This window comes from Neomonachus schauinslandi, chromosome 8 (assembly GCF_002201575.2).
Source record: "Neomonachus schauinslandi chromosome 8, ASM220157v2, whole genome shotgun sequence".
NCBI lineage: Eukaryota > Metazoa > Chordata > Mammalia > Carnivora > Phocidae > Neomonachus > Neomonachus schauinslandi.
This window is the reverse complement of record NC_058410.1, coordinates 143,911,632-143,921,653: the sequence shown is the minus strand read 5'-3', so window position 1 is coordinate 143,921,653 and position 10,022 is coordinate 143,911,632. Positions and strand designations below refer to the sequence as shown.

Sequence of the window (10,022 nt, the reverse complement as noted above, 5' to 3'; positions counted from 1 at the left end):
CAAGGTCATGGCTATCTCCAGGTCCCAGATCAGTAACAAGGTCATGGATGTTAGCAGCACACTGTAACCAATAGAACTTTAAGAAAACCAGCACCTTAATCAGATCTCTCAAGCGGTTCCCTGAATGGTGAATAATAATCCACATTCTAGAGTGACTCCACCTTCCCCTTCAAATTCATTTAGAAGCTTAGAAGACTTTATTACCTTTTATTTTTAGCCTAAAACTTCAGTCGCCATGAAACTGCAGTAGGAAAGTTCAAATGTCATCTGCCTAGCATGATGGCCCCAGTTACATTGCAACGCACCCTGTCACCCTATAGCCTGACCTACTTCCTGTTTTGTCTCCACAGTACCTGAGTGACCTTCGGAGGCTGACTGACAACAAACTTTCTTCTTCTTCCCTCTCCCAGACTGTCAGGTTGACCACCGCCAACAAACATGCACCTTCTGCCCCTTTGCTCCCGGATTCTTGCCCAGTTCCCAGTCTGCACTCCACCTGTTTTTCCAAAAGGGGCGTATTTTCATTCTCCTGAAATGTGCATCAACTTCAGACCACAGTCCCAAACCTGCTGTTTGTAAAAGGGACTGTGGGAGTCTATGTTAACATCTCTATTGATCGGAGTCATTTTGTTCTTGAAACAGTAAGTCGATTGATGTTTTGTACACAGGATAATAAACTCACTTTGAACCCCTACAATGGGATCTTCAGACGGGAAGAGGAAAGTTCCACCCATCACCCCGCTGGACTGAGTTGTTGCATCAAAACTGAGCCCTAATTCCTCCTCCCAGGTGCCGCGCTGCCTTAGGGAATGCCGTTTCTCCGCATCAGTACCTCCCTGTATAATTCAATATGAGATCAGATTTTGAAAGGGTTTCTCACCCAAGGGCCATGGGGTCAGTGCCACCTAGCAGCGATCCCTGGGTCCCAGGAGGCACGCTGACCCCCCACCCCCGAGCCTAGGAGCACGCAGTAGGCCCTCAAATGAGGATTTGTGGAGTGAATGAAGGTGCCTGACTCCAACAGAGTGACTGTTCAGATTCTCTGCCTGGACCACTCTGATATGCTCTGACCCTCCTCCTGGCCTTTGCACTCAGCTCTTAGTTCTGGCCCCTGTTGGAGTGGTGCTGAGATGCGAATTCAGTTACGGTCCACACTAAATTCATTCACCAGCAAACTTAGCTAAAGAGACTGTCCAAATACTTTATTCTGGTGTCCAAAGCCATTCATGAAGATGGCTGGCCTGTCCAACAGCTTCACTCCTGGAATTTTATCCCATGTGGACTCTAGAAAAAGTAAGTCATTCTTAATTTACCTTCAAAACCTGTTCTTTCATTTTTCTGAGATTTCGCAAATTCCCTTGAGTAAAGCAGCTGAATGACCTCTCATCCTTAAAACATAAGTGTGGGGGCGCCTGGATGGTGCAGTCGGTTAAGTGACTGCCTCTTGGTTTAGGTTCAGGTTGGGATCTCAAGGTTGTGGTCTCACGGTCGTGACATCGAGCCCCATGTCAGTATCAGGCTCCCGGCTCAGCGTGGAATCTGCTTGAGATTCTCTCTCCTTCTCCCTCTGCCCCCCCTACTCATGCCCTCTCTCTTGAATAAATAAATCTTAAAAAAAGAAATAGTTGTGAGCACTGCCTTGAGTGAAGGTGGAAAGAGAAAGAGAACAATAAATTGAGAAAACTCAGATTTTCTTTCCCCTTCTTGTCTGATTTGACAGCCAGTGCCCAGAAAGAAGCACAGAAGGTTTTCTGTATATATTTCTTCTGAATGGAACAAAACCCAGCTTCCAGTCAAAGCCTCAGATTCCGTTTTGGGGCAGAGGGAGTGAAAGCTGAAGATCCCAGACTACCATACTCAGATTCCCCCTGATGCAGTGACAGCCAGAACACTGGATGATCATGCAGGCCACTAGGAAAAGCCAATGACTTCTATTTCTTAGAAATTCATCATGGCAATTGCCTTCTCACTGAGTCAGTAAGAGCTCCAAAAGGCGTACCGTATGATTGCAAAGCAGAAACGAGTATTCAAAAATGTCACGGGTGGAGTTATCTTGCTTCCTTCCAGGCTGTGCTCATTTACCTTGTCCATTCCAGAAAACCAGAGGGCCTCACAGCTGCCATGTTGCCTTAGTTTAAGTAAGGTTCCTCCTTGAATTTACCCTATGGAAGAACGACCCAGAGGAAAGCTTTTCCCTTCCGTGTCACTAAGGTCTGAAGAGGCGAGAGCTGAGAATAGCATCATCCTAACTCTAGACACTGAGAGGATTGAGAGCGGCAACCTGTCCAGAAGCTTATCTTCTAGAGGAAATATGGGATATAATTAATATCCTTCCCAAGACAGAATTTTATAAAGAAGATGGAGAGAGAGAGAGAGAGAGAGAGAGACAGGGAGGGCCTTGATTCCGCTAGAGAGGTCCGGGAAGGGCTCTCTTTGGCAGTGACATTGGAGTAATGGCCTCAGGGATGAAAGAGCCAGCTGGGTCCAGTCTGGAGCAAGAGCGGAAGGAAGACTTGAAAGGCGGCCGCTAGGACACGGGCCTCCATTGGACAGCAGGGAGACAGCTCCTCAGCACAACCAAATAGGAGATTTTTCTTTTGCTCAGTTCTCCAGACGGGACTTCATAGGCCCAAAGCCGTCTTGGGTCTCTGAGGATCCACTCCGCTCCCAGAAGGCCCTTGCCGGGACCGCATGTTGGGCTCGTGGTGTCCCTAAGGCTTAGGCCTCAAGGCGAACAAGGGGAAAAGCTCAGCGTGGGATGAGCTCAGCCCACTGTGGCTCATGACCTTCCGGCCCTCGCACCCCCGCTCAGACTCTCACTAGATTCTGTCAGCCGGTGGGGAAGGCATTGCCTTCCGGCCCTTCCTGCTGGGCATTTACAGTGTGATCAGGTCAGTCTGCAGCTCACTGGGTCCCTAGAGAAAAATCTGTCTTGGGGCACAGATATGACCTTGGAAGAGGTCCTCATTGGTTCTGTTTATAATGCAGTAGGCCATCCGGAGGAACTTGTTCTGGGTGTCATTAAAAAGCGGGCGAACTACGGCAATGGCCCCCGCGGGGGGTGATGACCACCTGTAAGTGCCTGCCACCCCCACCCCGGCCTTGATCTGCCTGCGGGGTTTTCTCGCGGAACCCTGGTAGGTGTCAGAACCCTCGGTTCCGTCGCTCTCGGCTTTTATGTAATCTCTCCGCGCCGCCGCGTGCAGAGGCCTCGGGTCCACACATTCTCACCTGGATCTCACGTCTCCAGGTGTCAGGCCTTCCCCTTTCTTATTTCCCAGGCTAAACCTTCGCATAAATCTCAGTCTCCAGGAGCCGAGAGGCGCTCCTGCCACCGCTGAAACCGGCTCGGGAATGGGTGTCCGCGCTGACCCCCTGGAACTGGCGGCGCGCAGGCCCCCAGACAGAAATGCCCCTCCCGGCGCGGCTGGGAGCGCCTTCTCTGTCCCCGGGCTCCCCATCCTACCCGGGTTTCGTCCCCTCGGCTCTTCCCCGCCTTCCTCCACCTCTTACAGCCCATCACTCGCGGTGGGAGCCAAGTCACTGCCTCCCCGTCCTGTGTGCGCCCATAAAGAAAAAAAAAAAAACCAAAAAGATCCAAGGTCCGTTATTATCCAGATTTAAACCTGTGGTCCCGGGGAAAAGCCCCGCGGCTGCCATCGGGTCGTGGAGACTGCGCCGCCGGCCGGGGACAGCAGGGCGCAGAAGCGGGCACAGGGCGGGCTGGCGCGCCGCGACCTCTCCCGGCCAAGTGCGCGCCCTCTGCGGCCCCTCTCCAGCCGCCCCGCGCGCTCCGAGGCCCTTGGGTTTTAATTCAAATAATCAACAGGCCTCGCCCCCCCGCCCCCCAACAATTGCCACAGCCGTGCGGGCTCGCTTCCCGCGGGTTCCCTCCTCATCTCCATCCCGCATGGTTGGGCATCCTGCACGCGGATGCAGCCGTGCTTCCCGGCGCCCTTCTGCGAGAGCGGGTCGTGGGTCTTGCTGTGACAGCCGCTCGGCCCACTTTCCCGACGGTGGACGCGGACCTCGGAAGTAAGAAAAAGCGCCTCGGGCAGGCAGTTTCCGTAGTGTAGTGGTTATCACGCTCGCCTAACACGCGAGAGGTCCCCGGTTCGAAACCGGGCGGAAACAGCCGGTTTCTTTTGCCTCCACAGCCCAGCACGGTCCCCACCGCCTGCTCCCGGAGGCCGCAGCTGCGCGGAGCCCGCGGTCCCCATCCCAGGAGCCCCCGGCCTCCCGACCGCCGCCCTGCGGGGAAGTGCGCGCTCCTCTCCCGGAAAACGTGCGACGAGAAGTTTTGGCGGCACCAGATCTTTTCTTGGCGACTTTCTCCCCCTTCCCTCCAGCGGACGACCGGGTGACCGCCGCGCCCTTGCCCGGGGCCGTCTGGAGAAGAGGCGCTCTGCGCTGAATCCTGCTCTGCGTTAATGGCCTTGACTTGCTCTGTGTTCTTGGCCACCAGAAACAGTGAATAATGAAGGGGAGACCCGGGCATCTACTCCTGGAAGGAAAATCGGAAGAGCTTCCGAGCGTGGCCGGGGAATTAGCTCAGGTGGTAGAGCGCTCGCTTAGCATGCGAGAGGTGGTGGGATCGATGCCCACATTCTCCAGATTTTGTCCGCCCTCGGCTCCCTAACCCCCTCAGGAATATGAGAAAGCGGCGGGCATTTTCAACACAGTAGCGTTTTGGCCGGTTCTTTGAATTTTGACGTATGGGAATGGACAAGACAGGGCTAGTGACGGCCCTACAAAACGTAGGTATGTAGACTGCCAGTTTATAGTAAGTCTAGTTTCTTCGGAGAAGATGGGATCCCAAAGGATGCATACCCACTTGCTGTTTTTCTCCACGTGTCCCCCTGCAGCTTGGCCCTAAATTCAACACAGTCCCGGAAAGTGCAAAACACATAAATCAGATTGAAGAGTTCAGTAAAGCTCAAGAAGGATAAACCCAAAGAAAGATCACGTCTGGACACATCACAATCAAACTGCTAAAAATTAAAGAAAAGAAAAGAAATTGAAAGCTGCCAGAGGAAAATGAAAAGGTGCTGCGTGTTTGTGGATTTATCAGAAACCACAGAAGCTAGAAAGAAATGGAGGAATATTTTTTTAAATGTTGAAAGAAAATAATTGTCAATCTGAAGTTTTTATCTGTAGCAAAAATATCCTTCAGACATAAAGGTGAAATAATACATTCTCACTTGAAAGCACACTGAGAAAACTCATTTGTAGCAGAACAGCTCTAAAAAAAAGATTTTAGACTGAAGAGAATTGATAGGAAATTTGGAACATCAGAAACGAAAGAACAATAGCAGAGTAGGAAATATCTGGGTAGATACAATAGACTATTATTCCCTGGAGTTCTTTAAAGTTTTTTACTATTTTTTTAAGTAAGCTCTTGATGACTGACAGCAAAAATTATAGCACACCATCTAAATATACTATATACACAACACAAAGGGGTTAGAATAAAGGGACCTAAATGGTGATAAGGTTTCTATATTTGACTTGAATGGTATAACACTCATTCTAAAATAGACTGTAAAATGTTAATTGTGTATATGGTAATACATACACCAATCACTGTTAGTAATCTAGACTAATTGCTAAATAACTATACAAAGAGATCTAGTAAAAAAAAAAGAGATAAATTAATATAGAATATTAAATATGTTTTAAAAAGCCAAAAGGAAGTAGGAAGACAGAAATAGAAGAATGAAAAATAGAGGGAACAGACCATAAACAAAGTAAAAATAATAGATTTATATACAAACATACCCATGATAATGTTAAATGTAACTAGTATAAATCTAGTTTTAGATTTATCATCAGCTACATACTAGAGATAGTCAGACTATATTAAAAATAAAACATGGCCCAAATATGTGCTGGCTATAAGAAACTCACCTCAAATATAATGGCTTAAGTAGAGTAAAAGTAAAAGAATGGGGAAAATTAAACCACGAAGGAAAAAAAAGTGAATGTTTGTATCAGACAAAGCAGATTTCAAAGCAATTTTCCACATAGAGAGATGTTATTATTTGGTATCTATTCACCAAATAGATGGAACTGTCTTAAATGTGCACACATCTGGCCACAGAGCTCCAAAACTCAAACAAAAGTTAATAAACCTAAAAAAAAAAAAGTAAAGTAAAAAATCCACAATTATAGTTGCAGGTGTTAACACTTCTCTCTGTTGGGGCACCTGGGTGGCTCAGTCGGTTAAGCGTCCGCCTTCCGCCTGGGACCCAGCCCCGCAACAGGCTCCCTGCTCAGTGGCCAGGCCTCCCCTTCTCCATCTGCCCCTCCCTGTCCTCATGGTCTCTCTCAAATAAATAAAGTCCTAAAAAAAAACAAACAAAAAAACCCCCCAAAAACCCACTTCTCTCTATTAATTGATAAATTTAGTAGACAACAAATCAGCAAATATATTGAAGAACTAAACACCACCATCCACCAACTGACCTTACAGAACAAAATTACAATGTAGGCAAGAAAGAACGACCAAAGATTGAGAGAAAAGCAAGATCATATCGAAACTAAAAAATCAAGAATGCCAGGGTGCCTGGGTGGCTCAGTTGGTTGGGCGACTGCCTTCAGCTCAGGTCATGATCCTGGAGACCCGGGATCGAGTCCCGCATCGGGCTCCCTGCTCGGCAGGGAGTCTGCTTCTCCCTCTGACCCTCCCCCCTCTCATGTGCTCTCTCTCTCTCAAATAAATAAAAATCTTTAAGAAAAAAAAAAATCAAGAATGCCAGTGTGCAAAAGAGAGTGATGTTATTAAAAATGATATTTTAGAATAAGTTATTCATCTGTAAAGGCCAGGGAGACAAAGCAGTGAACGTGGGAATGGATCATTTCTTGTCCATATTTCCTCCCATCTCTTGAGGTCTGCAGTCATCAGATTCCTCCTGAATCACCTGAACCTAGCACAGTGCCTGGCAAAGAACATGAATGGAAACGAAGTAATAGATTCAAAAGAATTGCACAAGAACAATGTTCAGTAATTATCAAGTCACTGGAAGTGGGATTTGAAGGAGGACAATGAGTCAATATTGACTTGGAAGTCTAAGCCCAAAAGGCCAGCACACAGGAGGTTGAAAGTTAGATATTTCTGTATCGATGAATGAGCTACTGCGGCGAACAGAGACGCCTTGAGTTGGAGCAGAGAAAGAGCTTACATTCTGGAACCTAAAAATCTGCTTCATGGGTCAGGTTTTGCCACTTAGCAGCTCTGGGGACCATAGGAGCAATACTTAATATCTGAACCTCCATTATATCTGGGAAGTGAGATTTTGATGAATAGTTTTGTTGTCAAAATCCAATTGGACCGTATGAGATAATCTCCATAAATCTCTCAGTATAATTAATGGTACCTGACAAGACAAAGCAAACAGCAAGATTTCTATTAAGTTCAGCTTGTATGTTTTGTAGGGAGAATGTCTCCAGTCACGTAGATGTAAGTGGGGATAAAACAGACTAAGGCAGAGAAGTTTGGGCTGTAGACAAATGTGAGGATTATTTATTCGCTCATTCAGTCCGCCAGTCAGTGAACTATTAACTAAGCATCTCCCACGTTTATTTTCAACAAAGGAGACCACAGAAGGTGTAAGACCACGTGAGATCTCTGAGGGCAGGAAAAACCACATCATTAGGACACCAGGGCAGCAGAAGACAGGCATACCTGCCCCCAGTCCCGCAGCGCAGACGGACCTACCCTCGGGTGAATCCCGGAAAGGCTTGGATTTCACTGATCGTGGGTGTGAAATCCTTCGGGTGCAGCATTGGCTTATATGGAGTGATTCTCAAATAGCATCGATTGTGTTCCTTAAACGCTGGAAACTAACAAAACAGCGGTGCTGGGAAAATAATATTTGATATTTTACTTTAAATGGGGAGACCCAGAGCAAGTCGCCCTCTTAGCGCAGTAGGCAGCGCGTCAGTCTCATAATCTGAAGGTCCTGAGTTCGAGCCTCAGAGAGGGCAGGCTGGACTTTTTCTTTTTACAGTCGGCAGGGCGTAAGGTTACTTCGGTTAAAAGACAGTAACAGAAAGTAAAATCACCAAACACTGCCTGATAAAGAATTTTTGAAGACTGGTGCAGTATTTGCAGAGGATGGTTAAATCAGTTTTGTAGTTCGCTGGGCTTCCCGGTAGTCTCAGGAAAATGAAGGTGAAGAAATTTAGATTGTGCTATGCTGTATTTTTGGTCTTCCTCTCTGTCTTGTGGAAGAAGCAGGGGAAATCTCTCTTCCCACTTCCTTCTCTGAAGGTCGCCCAACCACAGTTAAGAGGTGAGAGAAGTAGAAAATCATTTATTCTTTTAATCATCCAACATATATTTCTTGAGCCCATAGAATGTGCTCAAGGTTCTGGGTGCAGTCACTAAAGAGTGAAAACAAGGCAAAAATTTCCTCCCTCCTGGAGCTACATCCTAGTTGGGAGGTGTAAGGGAAACGGACAAGAAGCAGATACGAAAAATGCATAATAAACTAGCGATAATGTTTACTGTGGGGTGATCATTAGCCAGTCGAGGGGGTCAGGAGGGCGGAGGCGGCTCCGTCAGCTTTCTGGAAAGTCAGGAGAGTTGTCACCCTGGAGATACTTCTCCTTCCTTCTTGCTTGCTGAGATCCTTGTGCCCAAAGCTTTTCTAACACCGTCACTAAAGTAATTTTTACCTACCAAGGCAACTGGAGGAATGAGAGCTATTTGCAGGTAAGCTGAGTGGGCTTAGTTGGATAAATAGTGCTACCCGATAAATCCTTAACATGTTTCTTGCTACGGAAAAGGAGAAGTGAGGGCTTCTCTGGGTAGATTGGCGCCCCTGGAGCAGGGTCAGGAACTGATGAGCAGGCATCAGCTACGGCTGCAGTTGTCTTTTTCCTGTGGAATCGATGCTCATCAGAGGCTTGAGGAACGGATTTGCAGATGGAGGTTAGAATCCACCAGGGTTCTCTGCTTGGACAGAACAGGCCTCCCCTCTAAGTTTTCCCAGGGTTCCCGGGTAAGGAAAGAGCCCCAGATGGGCTGGAAAAATCGACTGTTCTTGGGAAAAGCAGGAAGCCCAGCTGTGGAAGGACATAATCTGAGCATTTAGCAGGGTCTCAGTACACACATGAGGGCTGGAGCTCAGGATGGTTAGGCAGTGAATCTGACCGGAATGTCCATGGTGGAGAGAAACGATCTTGATTTCGTTCCGCGGTTTGAAAGGTAAATGCACCCGAGTTGTTCTCTCTTGAGCTCAGGCAAGAAAGGAAGAAAAGAAATGTTAAGGTTTTCTTTCATGATGGAGAAAAGGCTTTCCCCATCATTTCTGACTCAAAATCTCAGAATTTCTGACAGATAATTAGAATGAGAAGGAATTCTGACCCCTGGAGCATCAGCACTTTTGTTGCTTATCTTTCCTGATCACTTTTAAATTTCTTTAAAATTAAACGCTGAGTAAAAGCCAGTTTCAATGTTCTCTTAAAAATTCTTCCTCCCCCCTCCTTCCCCTGTCTTATCCTTGTCCCAGGATCCTAGGGTCTCCCTATGCCAATTTTATCTTTCTCTGGAAGTTAGGGAGAGGGATCAAGCCCTCCCCAGTGACCTGGGCCACATTGGGAGGGGATGATGGTGCAGATGTGAGGCCCAGAGAGGCTGCCCCACATTCTCCTCCTAGATGGCCATATTTCTAAATCAGGTAACAATCACAACCCTGTTTTTATAGTGAGAACCTCTGGGAAAGCCCTGTCATTTCAACTGGGTCCCCCACCCAGTTGGGACCTTTCACTTTGTCTTCTGTCATTCAAGATAGTGAAAAATTGTTTCAGAACTAGATCATTCTCATGGTGATATACTGTAGGTCTCCGTTTCCCCCCACACACCCTGACAGAATTCCTAGTTTTTCACTCTGCTTTTGCCAGAGTCACCTTTGAGATGATCTGCCCTTAGTCGGGTCCTCTTCAATGGCAGGGAATTAACCCTATGGTACCAGGTTAGACCCATACAACTAGTTGGGGCACATGCCTAGAATGACTAT

At 47.4% G+C, this 10,022-nt stretch overlaps 1 protein-coding gene and 3 non-coding genes across 4 annotated transcripts in view; all 4 read left to right on the top strand.

Annotated features, from left to right (window-relative positions):
• The window catches only part of LOC123325518 (histone H2B type 1-C/E/F/G/I), a 388,315-nt gene that overhangs the window by 97,903 nt on the left and 280,390 nt on the right, over positions 1-10,022 (top strand). The gene's annotated exons all lie outside the window — the stretch shown is intronic.
• On the top strand, positions 4,062-4,134 carry TRNAV-AAC. Its single transcript has one exon. It is a non-coding gene; the product is annotated as a tRNA-Val (tRNA).
• On the top strand, positions 4,541-4,613 carry TRNAA-AGC. The gene has a single exon. It is a non-coding gene; the product is annotated as a tRNA-Ala (tRNA).
• Positions 7,914-7,986, top strand: TRNAM-CAU. The gene has a single exon. It is a non-coding gene; the product is annotated as a tRNA-Met (tRNA).